Below are 17,430 nucleotides of genomic sequence, written 5' to 3' on the forward strand. Positions count from 1 at the left end.
ATCCCTTGCTAAAACACTGTGTTGCTTTGCCAAGGCACTGAACCTTTCTGAGCCTCAATTTCATTATTTATACAAAGACAGGATTGGACCAAATGAACTCTAAGATCCCTCTAGTTATAAATTTCTGTGCTCCAATAACTCACTTTAGAAAAAAATTGAAGAAACAATTTTATCAGATTTAGGTGACTAGAAAAGTTAAGAATGAGTGCTAAAGAAGAACTGAATTGTCTGTGTTTGTGGTTTGGTAAAAATTAGCTTAGAATGGCTATTTGAGTTGCCAATTATCAACAAATACATGATTCTAAGCCTTGAGCTAATAAAAGTTCTCAAGTCACATCTTATCCTTTACCTTCATATTCTCTCATTTAATTGAAAAAAAAACAACCCAAAGGTTTGAACTGTGTAATTTTAAATTTTTTAAAAATGTAACAACCATCATAGTCAAGCATAAACTATCATCTCCACTTCTATTGCTGAGATGAGGAATGTGGGGCTCAGAAAAATTAAGTGACTTATTCATAATCAAGTGTCTAAGTGATGGAACTGGAACTTTATTCCAGGACTCCTGTCTCAAGGACCAGTTCCCCTTCTACCCCATGTTTTGAATTGTAATATTTATTTTACTGAACAAATGTTTTGTACCACATATTGAAAAAGCTTTTATGTGTTAGCTCACTACTTTTCTTATTTTCCAGACAAGGTAACAGTGAAGGTCAAACACCTCTTACAAGGTAGAGCTGAGATCAGATGCCCTGTTTATCTGACTATCTCTGTTCTGATAACTAATATGACTTTAATTATTACTGTGTATGTTAATCTTCTTCTTTAGTTAAAGAAGCAACCTCTTTCAAAGGTTGCTTTAATGAGTATGTGACAGTGACAGCACTGGAGGTGGTAGGAGCTAAAGAGGTCAGGTTAGGCTAAGGTGAACTATTCTCATCTCCAAGTTGCTGGGCTTTAGCTTTAGTGCTGGCCATCCCTTACTGAAGTCATGCAGTGTGGTTTTTGAAATGTTCTATTCCAGTTGCCTGCAATATTATTTTTTTTTAAAAAATTATCTTTATTGTCTAAAGTAATGCAAATGTCCCTCTTTTTCCCCCATTGACCCCCTCCTCCCTTTGGATAGCCTCATCCTTTCCCTTCACTCAAGCCTCTGTTTAACCATCCTTTCCTCAGAGGGGCATTATCTAAATAGAACCCCCATCTTTTGAATTCCATATTCTGCCTTCTTTTTCTCCTTGACACTTGTCCCCACCAGAGAGACTAATTATCTATTTAGTCATTTGTCAATTATCTCTCTCCTGTAGAATATAAGCTCCATGTATGCAGAACTTTTGTCTGGTTTGTTCAATTACATATTCACAGCTCCTAGAACAGGGCTAAGCCCATAGTATCTACTCAGTAAATATCTGTTTAATGAATGAAAGTGAAAAAGGCAGTGAAGTAGTAGTGGCTATTATGTCTAAAGAATAAGGATTCATATATGAACATGGAGAAGGGCCATTAGAAATTCTGTCCAGCATCAGGAAACCAAAGGGTGGAATGGGTTGTCTAGCTGGGAAAATAAAAATGTGTTGAAAGGACTTGGCTCTGAGTATATCACCAGTAAAATCATCTAGCTTTAGGTTTTTAAGTGAGTGGATCTTCCCATTTCAATTTCACCCATTGCTCCTGGGATCTTACAGCTTGGCTAGATCTTTAGAGTTGATCCAGTCCACCTCCATTATAAGAAGAATGAGACTTGCACAGGGGAAATAACTTGCCCAAGATCAAACATGGTGACTTAGCTGACAAAGTCAAATGGAAGTGTATAAACCTGAGTGGTCTTGCCCTGGGAGACATTTTTATAAGATATGATGATGGGCTGGATAGTTATTAGTCCCCAAATGGGATTCTAGTAATGTGCCATTACCTTTTGACCTTTGTGATGTTTTGCTATAAATGATCCATATTAGAAGACTAGGGATGGATTGCAATGCTATGATTTATGAGAAATATATATTTGCTAATTCAGATGACCAAAATATATTTCGCCTTCCCTCATAGTTGATGGCTCACAGCTCTTAGAACCCTTGGAATTTCCTAAGTGATGAAGATTATAAAGGTATTTTATGTAAATGAGTTGACTTTTGAAAAGCACCTAAGTATGGGGGCTGGTTGCCAGAGGAACCAACCATGTGATTAGATCTCTTTGACATCTGGGGAGGAGAGAGGGGCTGGAGGTTGAATCTGTAACCAATGGCCAATGACTTAACCAATTATGCTTATGTAATGAAGCCTCCATAAAAAACAAAAACAAACAAAACAAACAAACAAAAATAACTCAATTCAAATAAAACCCCAAAAGGATGGAATTTGGAGAGCTTCCAGGTTGGTGAACATGTAGATATTTGAGAGAGGTACCCCTGGAGAGGGCATGGAAGCTCTGCACCCTTTGCATCTCTTCCATTTGGATGTATACCATATCCTTCAGTAAACTGGTAAATGTAAGAAAATGTTTCCCTGAGTTCTGTGAGCCACTCTAGCAAATTAATTGAAAATATAGAGGGATGTCTTTATCCATTTTATATAGGTCACCCTACACATAGCTTCATCAAGACAGTACAATAGCTTCAATTTGTACCATTTAAATAATCCTTATCTACTCTTAAAGTCACCATTTTTAAATACCAAGAGGGAAAATTATTATTCAGCATAATAATAAATACTTTTATTTTGCATGATAGTAATCCTATCTAATAAAAGAGTAATATGCAAATTGACCATCACTCCAATGCACAAGATGGCCACCCCCATGTGGTCAAAGATGGCCACCCCCATGTGGACACAAGATGGCCAGCAGGGGAGGGCAGTTGGGGGGGACCAGGCCTGTAGGGGAGGGCAGTTGGGGGTGGTCAGGCCTGCAGGGGAGGGCAGTTAGGGGCTACCAGGCTGGCAAGGGAGGGCAGTTAGGGGTGACCGGGCCAGCGGGGGAGCAGTTAGGCATCGATCAGGCTGGGAGGGGAGTGGTTAGGGGCAATCAGGCAGGCAGGCAGGAGAGTGGTTGGCAGTCCCGGATTTTGAGAGGGATTGGACATCCCTTGAGGGGTCCCAGATTGAAGAGGGTGCAGGCTGGGCTGTGGGACACACACACACACACACACACACACACACACACACCCCTGTGCATGAATTTCATGCACTGGGCCTCTAGTAATATTGATAATAGCTGCTATCATTTCTTAGTACTCTATAGCCAGTTGGTCAAAAGCACAGGTGATAGATAACCTGGACTTTCAACTGGTATCAGAAGTACATGTGGGGGAGGGGTAGTCTTGTTGGACTGACCCCTTTACTTGTGGGATCTGACACTACCTCCAGGTAGATAGTGTTAGAATTGAGTGAAATTATAGAACACCCAGCTGGTGTCACAGAGAATTGCTTAGTGTGGGAGAAAAAACCTTCACATATTTGGTGACCAGAAGTGTTTTGTGTGAGTAGCAAAGAAGGCTTAGGTGGAAAACTGAGTTTTTCTAATACAGAAATCTATAAAAGTAACCAAACTGTGCCACAAATATTTTCAAGAATAAAATTTCAGTAAAACTTTAGGAATTTTCTAGCTATATTGAAACACCTGGGAGTCTTTTAAAATTTACTGATGCTTGGGTCCACTTCTAGAGATACAACTTTAATTGTGATCCTAATGTGCACATTGGGTTAAGAATCATGAGCTTGGAGATCAGGAGTACGAATGTGGGAAGTAGACATAGTAATGTTCAAATTATATCTCTCTCAATTATCAACTGCTAGGATTTGGCATAAGTTAATCTTTCTGAGCCTCCGTTTCCCCTTATTTAAAATGAAGGTTATCGTTCTGATGAGAGTTTTGCAGGGATTAAATGAGATAAGGTCCATAAAACATATAATATGTTGCCTAAACCATATAAGCACTTGAGAAATGATAGCAGCTATTATCAATATTATTACTATCATGCAAAATAATAGTATTTATTATTATGCTGAATAATAATTTTCCCTCTTGGTATTTAAAAATGGTGACTTTAAGAGTGGATAAGGATTAGTTAAATGGTACAAATTGAAGCTATGGGACTGCCTTGATGCAGCTACATGTAGGGTGACCTGTATGAAACGGATAATGACTGACTTCAAAGTGAGATATTGAACACAGGCTGCCAGGCTCATTCAATGCAGACCTGGTACCACTTTTGTGAAGCAGCAGCTAAAGAGACTCCAATGCTCATCATGGCCCACCAAAAGCCTAAGGAAGAAGTCAAGACTGAGAACAATGATCACATTAATTTGAAGATAACCTTAATTTGAAGGTGGCAGAACAGGATGGTTCTGTGGTGCAGTTTAAGATTAAGAGGCATACACCATTTAGTAAACTAATGAAAGCCTGTTGTGAACCAAGGGGTTTGTCAATGAGGCAGATGAGATTCCAATTTGATGGGCAGCCAGCCAATCAATGAAACAGATGCAACTGCACAGTTGGAAATGGAGCATGAAGATACAATTGATGTCTTCCAGCATCAGACAGGAGGTGTCTACTAAAAAGGGAACCTGATACTTTACTCCAGAACTCCAGACCAAGCAGACATTCTCAATTAGAAAACCGCAATTTGGTTCCACCACATCCTGACTACCACAGTATAGTTTTCTCTATTCTTTCATTTTCCCCTTTCCTATTCCTTTATTTTACGTAAAGTATGTGTGCAAGCATTTGCATTTTTAAAAACTAAATGGCCAATACTACATTTTGATCAACATTAAATGGACATGGCATGGGGGAAATAATGGTTCTGTGGAAATACCCTCTTCTTCCATTAATGGCATGCTCATTCAGCTCTTATCTTTATATTCTAGTAAATTATTTTGTCCTGTTTACAAAAAAGAACAACATAAAAAAATCTTTGCATATCTTGTTTGATTGGAGAATTTTAAGGTTTTTCTTTTATCATTGTAATACCAAGGACAATTTTATAACTTTTTCATATGTAGCTGTTAGGTGTAGGGCAATCTGTAGGTAAAATTACTCTAAAATAAATCCTATCTAAATCCTAGATAGTTTCCCTTCGAGTCAAGTATCTTGTTGTTTAAATAAATTTCTTGTTTAAAAAAATAATAAAACAAGCCTGCCTTATACAGGGTGTCCCCCAAAAATGTATATACAAACTTTGAATAATTATAAAGGCAGTTTTAATTAAAATACATTTCGTTTTTAAAATTGAGATATCAGCTGTTAAAGTGTGTATACATTTTTGGGAACACCCTGTAGTAATGTTATAGAAATCAGAACTCTGAATTCTGTGGAAAGCAAAATTACATATTGCTTCCTGTATTACATTCCACACCAGTTGAAAGTGAAGCAGTGATCAATGTTCAGATTGTTTCTGGCCAGAGTTAGGTCAACTCCACAGTCAAAACCAAGCTACTGAGAAGCAGCTGGGTACTGCCAGCCTGGAACATGGAGTAATGGAGCAGTTGCATCATTGTGGGGTAGGCAGGTTAAGGTCAGACAGAATGTGAGGGGAGACCCTAACAAATCTTTCTGCTTTCTCCCTTGTGGATTCCCTTGGAATATGAAAAAGAGAATAACAACAGAGGAATGTTCTGCATGATAAAAAGCAGTCATTTGATCATCAACAACCCCAATAGTCTACCCATGGAAAGCCTATTTGCGTTTGAAGCAAGAGAGCATTAGGTAATTGACCTCCTTTTTTATTATGGTAGCTTTAGATTCAAACAAGAGCTCTATGAAATGTGGGGAGAAACATTTAGAATGCGCTATGACACACTTTAAAATGTGCATTTCAACTGGAGGTAATAATCTTAAATGTGAAAAGAAAGCAATGCTATACTTACTTGTGTTTGATAAAGAATGCGTTCACCAAAATCTCAGTATTTCTGAGTTGGCTAATGAAGAGTGAGAAGCAACACAGGATGTCTGTAGATACCTTTGTTTAGGGTGCTATTAAAAAAACAGATCCTTTTATGCATCAAATATTTTAAAAATAAATTTCAATTAACTTCTGATTCTGTTTTTAAGAACACAATGGAGCAGAATCAAATTCTAAATGAGAGAGTGTATCATCCTAGTTTAGAAAATAATTTCCATTAAAATGCCTTGAAATTCATTTTGCAAATCATGCTTATTATGATATTAGACCTCTGCCTGCAGAAACGTTGGAAGAATAGTCCTTCCTAGACTAATGAAACCAATTTTCCTAACAGCATCTCCCATAATTTTCCATAATTATTATTCAAAATGTACAAACGTACACACATTGCTGGCAGTAAGTCTCAAATAGGATGGAAATGAGCTTATACATCTTCCATGTGGGTGATCACATATTTTTCAAATGCCTTTGTGGAACTGAGACAGGAAACTTTGTGGGCCTGTTTTACCAGAGATAAGGAGGAAAGCTAATTACGACCTTAGACACTTCTTTTGGGAGTATTATAAGGCACAGGAAGCTTTTAATTGGGTTTTGCTTCACTTTTTACAAATAATCATTTCCACTTCCATGTTCAGGCAATTATTTCTTCAGTTTCTCTAAAAAATGATGCTTGTTGGATCTTAGTTAAAGATTGTACATGGCAAATAGTCTTTATGTACCAAAAAAATAAAGAACTTGGGAGTGGTTGACAGACTTTGTTTAAAGTAAACTTCTAATTTTGCATTAGTGGTTTATATTAAAAACAGTTATCAATGGCTGTACTGTTAATTGTTAGCAACATCCTATGGGGCCTTTACCCCCTCTGTTGATTTGAACATTTTCAATTATAAACCACTTAATGCCCTCACCCCTCTGCCTCTGTCTCCCTGACTTCGGCTGCAGGATAAATATCTTCCCTTTTATGGTATTAATGGAACTTTGTAAGTTTAAGTTAATTTGAGCACATTTAGTACTATAACAACTCCTGTCATTTCCAACACCTAGAAGAATACCTTGCGTGGGCATGATCACTCTGCAGCCCACTCAGTAACATGAGTAATGATCTTCAAGTGAACCTTATCAAGACTGTAAGGGCTTTGGATAATTTAGACAAGAAAATTGAAACAAGTGTGTCTTTCTTTAAAAAGTCACTCTGATTTCCTGCTTAGTGAAACTACACAATCTATTAGTGCAAAAATTCTCTCAGAGGGTTAGAAACTTTTTTTCTTTACCAATGTGGTGTGTTTGCCTGTATGTGTACATATGTATATCTCTGGAGATTAGAATGGTAGACTAGCAGTTTGCTTTTACACGCATGAATAAAAAATTCTGGATAGAGGAGCAAACATGATGTCTTTCTACTGTTTCTTAATGCAACAACACATTCCCAAGATAACTGTTCCTAGTCTAAAACAGCTTCTGGAATGAAAACCCTTTAGAATGAAAGCTTTTTGTCCTGCTACATTGATTGACAGCCTACTCAGCACCTGTATGACAAAGAGAGGAAACTAGGGTTGGATTTTTCTTCCTTTACACAGTCATTCTAGAATAAAGAATCTCAAACCCCAAAGGAAAAAAAAAACAAATAGTAACAGAGGTAGAAGATCCTAATGGGGGGAGAGAGGGAAGAGAGAGAGAGAGAGAGAGAGAGAGAGAGAGAGAGAGAGAGAGAGAGAGAGAACAAAAGTTAGGTAGATATTTGCTAATTGCACTTTTATCTCAAATATTTAAATTTTTCTAATCAGGGACTAGAAATAATATTGGGTGACATCCAGGGGAAGGAACCCAGTGTGTGTGGGGGGGGCTGTTATAGGATCCCAATTATAAAAATAGATGGAGAAATTACTAGAAACCATCCCTTTTTGGGACTAGAATTATAACCATTTCCTACATCTGCTATTTTGTTTATTCCTCATAAGAAGCTTAGGAAATCATCAGCACCAATGGCAGTGATCCCATTTTATAAACAACAAAACTAAAGACGCAGGGAGGTTACTCAAGGTCACACAGCTAGTTTGTGGTCATATCAGGACTTCCTTCATTTTTAGTTCTTCTGCTGGTTATATCTATAACAAAAAATAACTTGTGTGTGCCTATGTTTGTTTTAAAATTTTTTTACCAAGAAGGATGAGGAATTTAGTTTACCTCCATTACCTCATTTCTTCCTCCTGATTTTTATTTTTTATCAGTGTGTAGTAAGCAGTAATCATATCTAATAAAAGAGAAACATGGTAATTGGCGTACGACCGCTACCCTTCCCATTGGCTAATCAGGGCAATATGAAAATTAAATGTCAGCCAAGATGGCGGCCGGCAGCCAGGCAGCTTGAAACTAACATGAGGCTTGCTTGCTTCAGTGACGGAGGACTCCAACGTTCCCCACCTGCCGCTGCAAGCCTCTGAGCTGCAAGCAACTATGTAACAAACATAGAAGCTAAACAAAACCCCAGAAATCTGCCGGGCTTCAGCCAGCAGGATCACAACATTGTAACCAAAGGCCAGAAACCTACTTTCAGCAGCGGAGGCCTAAGAGCTGGAGCCAAGCCTCAAAGCTAAAGCTGGCCCAGAATAAAAAAAAAAAAAGAAGAAAGAAAAAAAGGAGCGGTTGGGAGCTTCAGTCACCCCCAGCCTGAAAACAGCCCTCAGCCCCTCACCCAGACTGGCCAGGCACCACAGTGGGGACCCCCACACTGAAGGGTGTGTGACCAGCTGCAAACAGCCATCATCCCCTCACCCAGGCTGGCCAGGCACCCCAGTGGGGACCCCCACGCTGATCCAGGACACCCTTCAGGGCAAACCAGCCGGCACCCACCCGTGCACCAGGCCTCTACCCTATATAGTAAAAGGGTAATATGCCTCCCAGCACCGGGATCAGCATGACAGGGGGCAGCGCCCAAACCCCCTGATCGCCCTGCAGCTCTGTGTGTGACAGGGTGCGGCACCCCAACCCCTGCTCCCCCCCACGGGCCCTGCTCTGTGTGTGATGGGGTAGAGCCATAACCTCCCCATTGGCCCTGCCCTGAGTGTGAGAGTGGCGGCACCCCAACCCCCTGATCGGCCCTGCTCTGTGGGTGACAGGGGGTGGCGCCGCAACCTCCCCATCGACCCTGCCTTGAATGTGACAGGGGGCGGTGCCCCAACCCCCCAATCAGCTTTACCCTGAGCATGACTGAGGGTGGCATCACAACCTCCCAATCGCCCTGCTCTGTGCATGACAGGGGGCGGTGCCCCAACTCCCCAATCGGCCCTGCCCTGAGCCCAACCAGGGGCTGCACCTAGGGATTGGGCCTGCCCTCTGCCACCCGGGAGCAGGCCTCAGCCAGCAGGTCATTATCTCCCGAGGGGTCCCAGACTGCGAGAGGGCACAGGCCGGGCTGAGGGAACCCCCTCCCCCCCGAGTGCACAAATTTTTGTGCACCTGGCCTCTAGTTTATAATAATAAAAGTGTAATGTGCTGATTAGACTGGACGCTGAATGACCTTCCAGATGAAGCCATGGTGGCGGGTCCGAGGCAGAGGCGATTAAGGGTGATCAGGCAGGCAGGCAGAGTGGTTAGGGGCAATCAGGCAGGCAGGCAGAGGCAATTAGGGGCTATCTGGCAGGCAGGCAGAAGCAGTTAGGGGCTATCAGGCAGGCAGGTGAGTGGTTAGGGGTGATGAGGCAGGCAAGTGAGCACTTAGGAGCCAGCGGTCCCGGGTCGCAGATTGCGAGTGGGTACAGACCGGGCTGAGACCGCCCCCCCCCCACCTGCACGAATTTCGTGTACTGGGCCTCTAGCATTTCCAGACTTCCCTGTGCTGTGCTCCAGTTTTCTCCTCTGTAAAGTGACAGTTGGGTCAGATACTCTCAAGATGCTTTCAGCTCTTTTATGATTAATTAAGAATCAATGGGCACAGTCTCTGAATCATTTATACAGTATCTGGCTGCTTTTGTTACATTGTTATTGGAGTGGAAATATTACTGCTGTCTGAATATGAATCAATGAAGAGTTAATGCTTAAACTTGGACCTCATGGGAGCAATTGTGATTTGTGCAAGGAAGAATGTTAAGGTTTCTCTGCTCAATGACCTGCATAAACAAAAGTGATCCAGAAAGCTGCTGCTAATGCTACATTTTGACTGAACTGCCCCATCACCAGTGATGCTAAGTGATCATGATAATCCTTGAAGGAAAAATGAACGCATGTTTGTTCCTTTGATCCATAATTGGCCTGACACTGAGTCCCAGAGACCATGCACATCAGGTCTCTCTTTACTGTTCATAAACGCTGCATATGTCATCTTATCAAGCCAGGCCATGATTAGGCTGATGTACCTTTTTCTTTTGCCTAGGATTATTTTAGTCTTCACTTTCAACCTTTAGTTTCAGGGGACAATTTATACAGATTTCATTGTGCCTGGGTTGAGTTGACAAAGACTTGTTATCCTTTTCAGAAGCCAGACTGGCAAAAATTCATTTGTTAGCCACTTACATGCTTGATAGAAAACAAAACAAAACAAAAAAAAACAAAACAAAACAAAACAAAACAAAACAAAAAAATCCTAATAGCCACATCTCACATGGGTAGAGTGTGTGGTAGGGTAGACAAAATACAGGTTTAGAGTCAGGCTGTCCTGGATTAAAATCCCAGCTCTGCCACTTACAATGTATGTGACCTTGGGCAAGCTACTCAACCTCTCAGAGCTGTAGTTATGGCCTATGTAAAATCAGCAATTTTCAACTGGTGTGCCACAAGAATTTTTAAAATATGCAATACCTGACTATTTAGTCAAGGGCACTGACCTCTTTTACCTTAGATTGTCAAATACAAAAACAATGACAACCAACACAATAGTTGTTGGGTGTGAATAAGTAAAAAATATACCTATTTTTTTTGTCAGATTGGCAAAACATATTTTTTGGTGTGCTGCAGAATTTTAGTAATTAGTGTATGTATGCCATGGGATGAAAAATATTGAAAATCACTTTGTAAAATGAATATGATAATGGCAATTTTAAAGGTTGTATTTTATGAAGATTTTCTAATACTGTACCTGCTATGAAATAGTGCTCAATAAGTGGGAGATATTTTATTAAGGAAAATCAAATGTCATCATGATGGTGTTTCTATTTATACTTATGTTTCAAAGGCTTTATATGGAAAGAAGCCCAGAGCTTGTTTTATTTCTGTATCTGCCTCTTGCCTAGCATCTGGGATATTAATATTGCAGAATATGGGATATAAACAGCATTTAAGAGTTATTATTTAAATGACTGACTCCCTGGATGAATGAATGAGTGAATGAGCAACAGAAATGGGAAATAATTGGCAGCAAAGTAATCAACTCCAAGAGCTTGTGAGTTGTTCAACTATTGAGTAAGTTGGCAAAGCCAAGGCTCACCCATATCTGATTCCAAGGCAAGTGCTTGTTAGCAGTATCTATCTACCTTACTAATCATAACTCTTTTTGTTCCTCCAGATTTAAGAACATTTGTGAATTTGTGAAGACTTGTCATTCACGCTTTTGCTCTATTAGGTCACTTTTCTAAGTAGGGTAAGTGGAATAATCTTATTATTTGTCCATTCATTCAACAGTTTTGAGTAGAAGAGCAGAGAGATTTTAAATAAAAGTATGGGTTGGAGGGGCTCTGTGGGTCCATAGCCTCTGCTAAGAGCCTTTATTCTGTATCTGTTATGGGAGTCTATAGATACTTCTAGAATAGGCCACTATATTACATACAGCACTGAGGCATCTACCTTCTATTCTATGATAACCTCAATATCACCAAAGAGGAAAAATAACGTATACTCTCTCTAACCTGCTTGCCATATCCACGTTCTTTATTAACCAAGCCCATTTTTCCTGCTGGTAAAATAAAAAAGGGGGTTCTGCCCTGGCTGGTTTGGCTCAGTGGATAGAGGGTCGGCCTGTGGACTCAAGGGTCGTGGGTTCGATTCCGGTCAAGGGCATGTACCTTGGCTGTGGGCACATCCCCAGTGGGGGGTGTGCAGGAGGCAGCTGATCGATGTTTCTCTCTCATCGATGTTTCTGACTCTCTATCCCTCTCCCTTCCTCTCTGTAAAAAATCAATAAAATGTATTTAAAAAAAGGGGGGGGGTTCTTTCAGAGTACATAGGTGGGTCTCCACTTTGCATTTCACATTGCCTCATTTCTACTAGTTATTCTTTCTTCCCCTTGAGTATAAAAATAGGAAGGTCTCATGTACCCATCCTGCCTCTGTTCTGATCATCACTAATCTTGACATACTCTGCAGCAAGGACCTTACTCTGCTTTCCATGGCCATTTGGTGAGTCAGCAACAAGGTCCACATTAGAACTCAGAATTCCTGAGGCTTGATCGATCTTGTACTCACTTCAGTATTGCAAAGTGATTGCAGCTGGGAATAAAAAGATTCATTGGAAGACTTTTGGCACTGAGCTTCCAAACCTTGGAGGTAAAAAACACTCACACAACAAAATATTAGATGAGCTAGATTTATTAAGATACAAAGTGGTAGTTACTAATGCTGTTCTGTGTTGAATTCAGAAATACTTTATTTGGTTTCAATACCTCCTAAAACCCAATGCTTTTAAAGGCTTGCCTTCCAGGCTATTTAGCCATTCTGAATAAATTTTAGCCAATTGGGCAAGTTACTGTTCAAATAAATACTTTTTCTAGTTCCTTTCCATATTTCAAGCACTTGTAGGCCTCAGAAATATAAAGACTGCCCCCCCCCCATGCATATACACTATAATCACATCTCTCATGATTTGGAGTCCCTGCTCAACCTGTCCTGGGAAGATAGGGATTTTTTTCTGTACAAGCACGAGATAGGTTTATTAGGTCAGAATTTATGAGGCTGTAAAAGGACACATGACACTTCTTGATTGGAGGCTAATAAGGTGTGTTCATTCCCAGGTCTGTAAAAACCTTTCAAGATTTCTTGAGGGTAGAATTCAATGTGTCCTGATGCCTGAGTGCCATTCCTAGTTAAAACAAAGGAATGAAAAAAGTACTTTTCAAATGAAGACAAGATACTACCATATTCTCGTGTGCAGTGGCTAGAAATTTCTTATGCAGGAACTATATAAACACAGGAATAAAAAATGTCATTCTAGCTCTTCTAGTTAATGATCATTCGCTCAGGGAGAGGACGGTGGGGATGGGCAGTGAGGGATCAGCATGAGGATTACAAAGAATGTGTAGTTTAGAGTTAGAGAAAATTGGATTTGAGGAGAGCAGGAAACATAGCTATGTGATTTTTCTGCAGCCCCGTTGTTATAATCTATCAACAATCTTAATAGTAATCACTTCACATTATTGATGTGAGAATTCAATATAACATATGTAAAACAGCCTAGCACAATCTCTGTCACACAATAGAAGCTCAACAAATGGTATCTGTTATTACAATCTGGGCTGGATTATGGTTCCTCCCCACCCCACACTACAATGCAGCAGCTTGAATGAATGGCAAAGGGGCTGGTGAGGAAACTGGCGCAGAGCCTGTGCTCAGATGTCTCATGGGTTCTGAAGTCAAACTGACTACCTAGTTTTGTGGCATAGCTATGCCACTTTTTAGTCACATGGTTTTGGGCCAGTTTACCTTACTCTCTGAGCCTCAGCTTACTCAGCTATATCATGGGGATACCAGTATCCACCTCATAGAGTTGTCTGAGGAATTAAAAAGTCAATACAGGAGAAACCAAGATGGCGGCATAGGTAAACACCTGAAATTGCTGCCTCACACAACCACTTCGAAAATACAACTAAAAGACAAAACGGACATCATCCAGAACCACAGGAAGGCTGGCTGAGTGGAAATTCTACAACTAGAAGGAAAGAGAAAAGCACAATGAGACTCAGAGGAGGTGCAGAAGTGAAGTGCAGAGGTAAGGAGGTGCACGTGGAAAGGGCTGGCAACTGAGGACGTGGTTGTCTTTTATAATCCGGAGAAAGTCACAAGCTCCCGACTGCTCTGAGCTCCAGTTCCGGGTGAGTCTCTGGGGACCTAGACTCATATGGGGAGAAACTGGACTGTCTGGCATTGGGCAGAACACGAGGGCGGCTTTCTCTGAGGTGCTTGCAACGATTACCGTGGGACACTGAGACCCAGGGACTCTTAGGGCAGGGCTGAGGATCAGCCATAGCTGTTTGCTCCACCCTGTTGATTCCTGAGACCCCGCCCCACCCAAGCTGTGCACAGAGGCTTTTACATATGAATGACTTGGCCCTTTGCAATCTAAAATTACCTAACAAACTGCAGCTGGGTCAGAGAGACCCAGAACATCCAAAAGAAGGCCCAAGGCCCCACAGCAGCTTGCATGGCTTCACAGCTGGGCCTCATCTGGGCACCTACAAACCCAAAACAAAGAAGAGGAATCTGCAGATCTCTCCATAGCTCCTGCTGGGTAGCCTTAGGGAGAGGCTAAATTAGCACCTACATAGAGATCCAAGTGTCAGTGTACCCAGTGGTCAGAGTGGGACAGTCCAGATTACAACTCCTCAGATCCATAAGGGACACACTCAGGGGGCAGACTCAGAGAACACCAAAGCCCCACTGAAGCAAGTCTTGTCCCATAAGGGTGTCTTCAGCACAGAAGTTCTCCCACTGTAGACACAGCTGATTCTCACAGCCAATTGGCCTGGAGGTCAATTCCCAGTGATACCAACAACAGTCAAGGATTAACTACAACAAGACTGTGAACACAGCCCACAAAGGGGTGCACCAAGTGTCCACCTCAGGTAATTGGAGAGGCTGAGCCACTGGGCCCTATAGGACACCTAGCACAGAAAGCCACTCTATCAACACAGGGAAGCAGCCAAAATATGGAGACAAAGAAACAGGTCACAAATGACAGAAATGGAGGAAAGCAAACTACTGGATATAGAGTTCAAAACCATGGTTATAAGGTTTTTCAAGAATTTTCTAGAAACCTCTGATAAATTTAGTGAGACCCTCAATAAATCTAGTGAGACCCTCTAGGTTATGAAAAAGGACCAACTAGAAATTAAGCATACACTGACTGAAATAAAGAATCTTATACAGAGATCCAATAGCAGACTAGAGGATCGCAAGAATCAAGTCAAAGATTTGAAATACGAAGAGGCAAAAAATACCCAACCAGAAAAGCAAAAAGAAAAAAGAATCCAAAAATATGAAGATAGTGTAAGGAGCCTCTGGGACAGCTTCAAGCATACCAACATCCTAATTATGGGGTGCCAGAAGAAGAGAGAGAGCAAGATATTGAAAACCTATTTGAAGAAATAATGACAGAAAACTTCCCCTACCTGGTGAAAGAAATAGACTTACAAGTCCAGGAAGCACAAAGAATCCCAAACAAAAGGAATCCAAACAGGACCACACCAAGACACATCACAGTTAAAATGCCAAGAGCAAAATACAAAGAGAGAATCTTAAAAGCAGCAAGAGAAAAGCAGTTAGTTACCTACAAGGGAGTACCCATATGATTGTCAGCTGATTTCTCAACAGAAACTATTCAGGCCAGAAGGGAGTGGCAAGAAATATTCAAAGTGATGAATAGCAAGGACCTACAACCAAGATTACTTTATCCAGTAAAGCTATCATTCAGAATTGAAGGTCAGATAAAGAGCTTCACAAATAAGAAGAAGCTAAAGGAGTTCATCACCACCAAACCAGTATTATATGAAATGCTGAAAGGTATCCTTTAAGAAGAGGAAGAAGAAGAAAAAGGTAAAGATAAAAATTATGAACATCAAATACATATCTATCAACAAGTGAATCTAAAAATCAAGTGAATAAAAAATCTGATGAACAGAATAAACTGGTGAATATAATAGAATCAGAGTCATAGAAAGTTAGTGGACTGACAATTCTTGGGGGAAAGGGGTGTGGGAAGAGGCTGGACAAAAATCATACACCTATGGATGAGGACAGTGGGGGGTGGGTAAGGGCAGAGGGTGGGGTGGGAACCAGGTGGAGGGGAGCTATGAGGGGGGAAAGAGGAACAACTGTAACAATCTGAACAATAAAGATATGTATATTTTTTTAAAAGTCAATACATAGTCTTAGAATAGCATAGGGCACTAAACATTCAATATGCATTACATATTCTTTTATTGTTATAGAGTTTAAATAATCATCAATTATTTGTATCAAATGTCATTTTAAAATATAAAGCATTTAAAACTCTTCAGTATGTAGTGGAAATTTGATAAATGTTATTTGCTTTTTTCTTTCTTTCACATATTTATCTTGCTCTCTCTCTTTAGTGAAAAATTTTTTCCATTTTTATCTTTTTTAATTGATATGTGACCTGGTTTTATTTATTGAGTGCTTATTGTACACCAGGCATTGTGTTAAATGAAAACAACTCTTTGAAGCAGTTATCATACTTGGTTTAGATTAAGAAATCAAGAACTTCTGTGCCATGGTCTTTATTTGGTTTCAATACTATAGCTTGTCCTTTCTCTCCTTGTTGGTTTGTGGCAACTGGTATATGGCAGACTAAAGACTAGAACCTGGATTTGCTGGACTACAAAACCCATGTTGACTATACTACACTGCTTAGTACACATTCATTGAATGGGCCAATATGTAGGATTAGCCAAGCTTGGATCAAAGTTTGAAGTGGAATGGAATTATTCTCTAAATACCAAGAAATTACCTTCCATGTCCTCTCAGTTGATAATAACCAAAGAAGTAAAACTTCTGAAGCTTTCAGATTGAGCCCCTGGTATGGTGGCTTCTTATCAAGGCTCCTAGATACATACCTAGGTAAACAGTAGGTTTGTAAGGCTTTTTCAGTAGTTACTTGTCTTTAAACATTCTGGATTAGTATCATTTGATCATTTTAGCTCTTATATGTTTTATACCAAGGACTGAAGAGAGCTACTAATTCTATTTATCATTTGCAAAAAAATAAAATAAAAATAGCTTGAATTTATGGACCTGAACACATACACTGCACGTGTGATTGTGAAACCTCTACTCTGTTACTTTACTGTAATAAAACTGGTTTATTCCTGAATGTGTCTCAATGGATTGATCCCAGCTGGATAAAACCAAGAAAGTCCTTTAGGATTTTGTTTAAAAAGAGGTTGGATTAAAGGAGTTTATACCAGTGTTAGTTCCTAAAGGGATCCTGACATTGAAAGATACTGACCTTGGAAGGGACTAAATCTCTGACCTTTACAATGATGGTGTGGTTGTTGAAAAAAACTAGATTTATGAGTCTTTAAGAGTGGCAGTGTCAAGCAGTTGCCTGGGTGATGGGAGGGGCTTTAATCTTCATAATACCACAAACTATCCTATATAATAAAAGGCTAATATGCATAAAAGGCTAATATGCAAATAGACTAAATGGCAGAACAACCGAACAACCAGTCCCTATGATGTACACCGACCACCAGGCGGCATGAGTGAAACATGGCGGGCGTCCGCCACAACAGGATGGTGAAGCAGGTTAGTGGGGGGCGCCAGACCTAGGTTGGGCCAGTCGCTGTTATCGGGGCGAGCCTCAGGTGGTAACT

General features: G+C 40.4%; 1 pseudogene; it reads left to right on the forward strand.

Moving 5' to 3' along the window:
- The first annotated feature begins 4,242 nt into the window (after window positions 1–4,242).
- Window positions 4,243–4,551, forward strand: LOC118654627 (annotated as a pseudogene).
- Window positions 4,552–17,430: the final 12,879 nt, after the last annotated feature.

Source organism: Myotis myotis, unplaced genomic scaffold, assembly GCF_014108235.1.
Source record: "Myotis myotis isolate mMyoMyo1 unplaced genomic scaffold, mMyoMyo1.p scaffold_m19_p_4, whole genome shotgun sequence".
Taxonomy (NCBI): Eukaryota; Metazoa; Chordata; class Mammalia; order Chiroptera; family Vespertilionidae; genus Myotis; species Myotis myotis.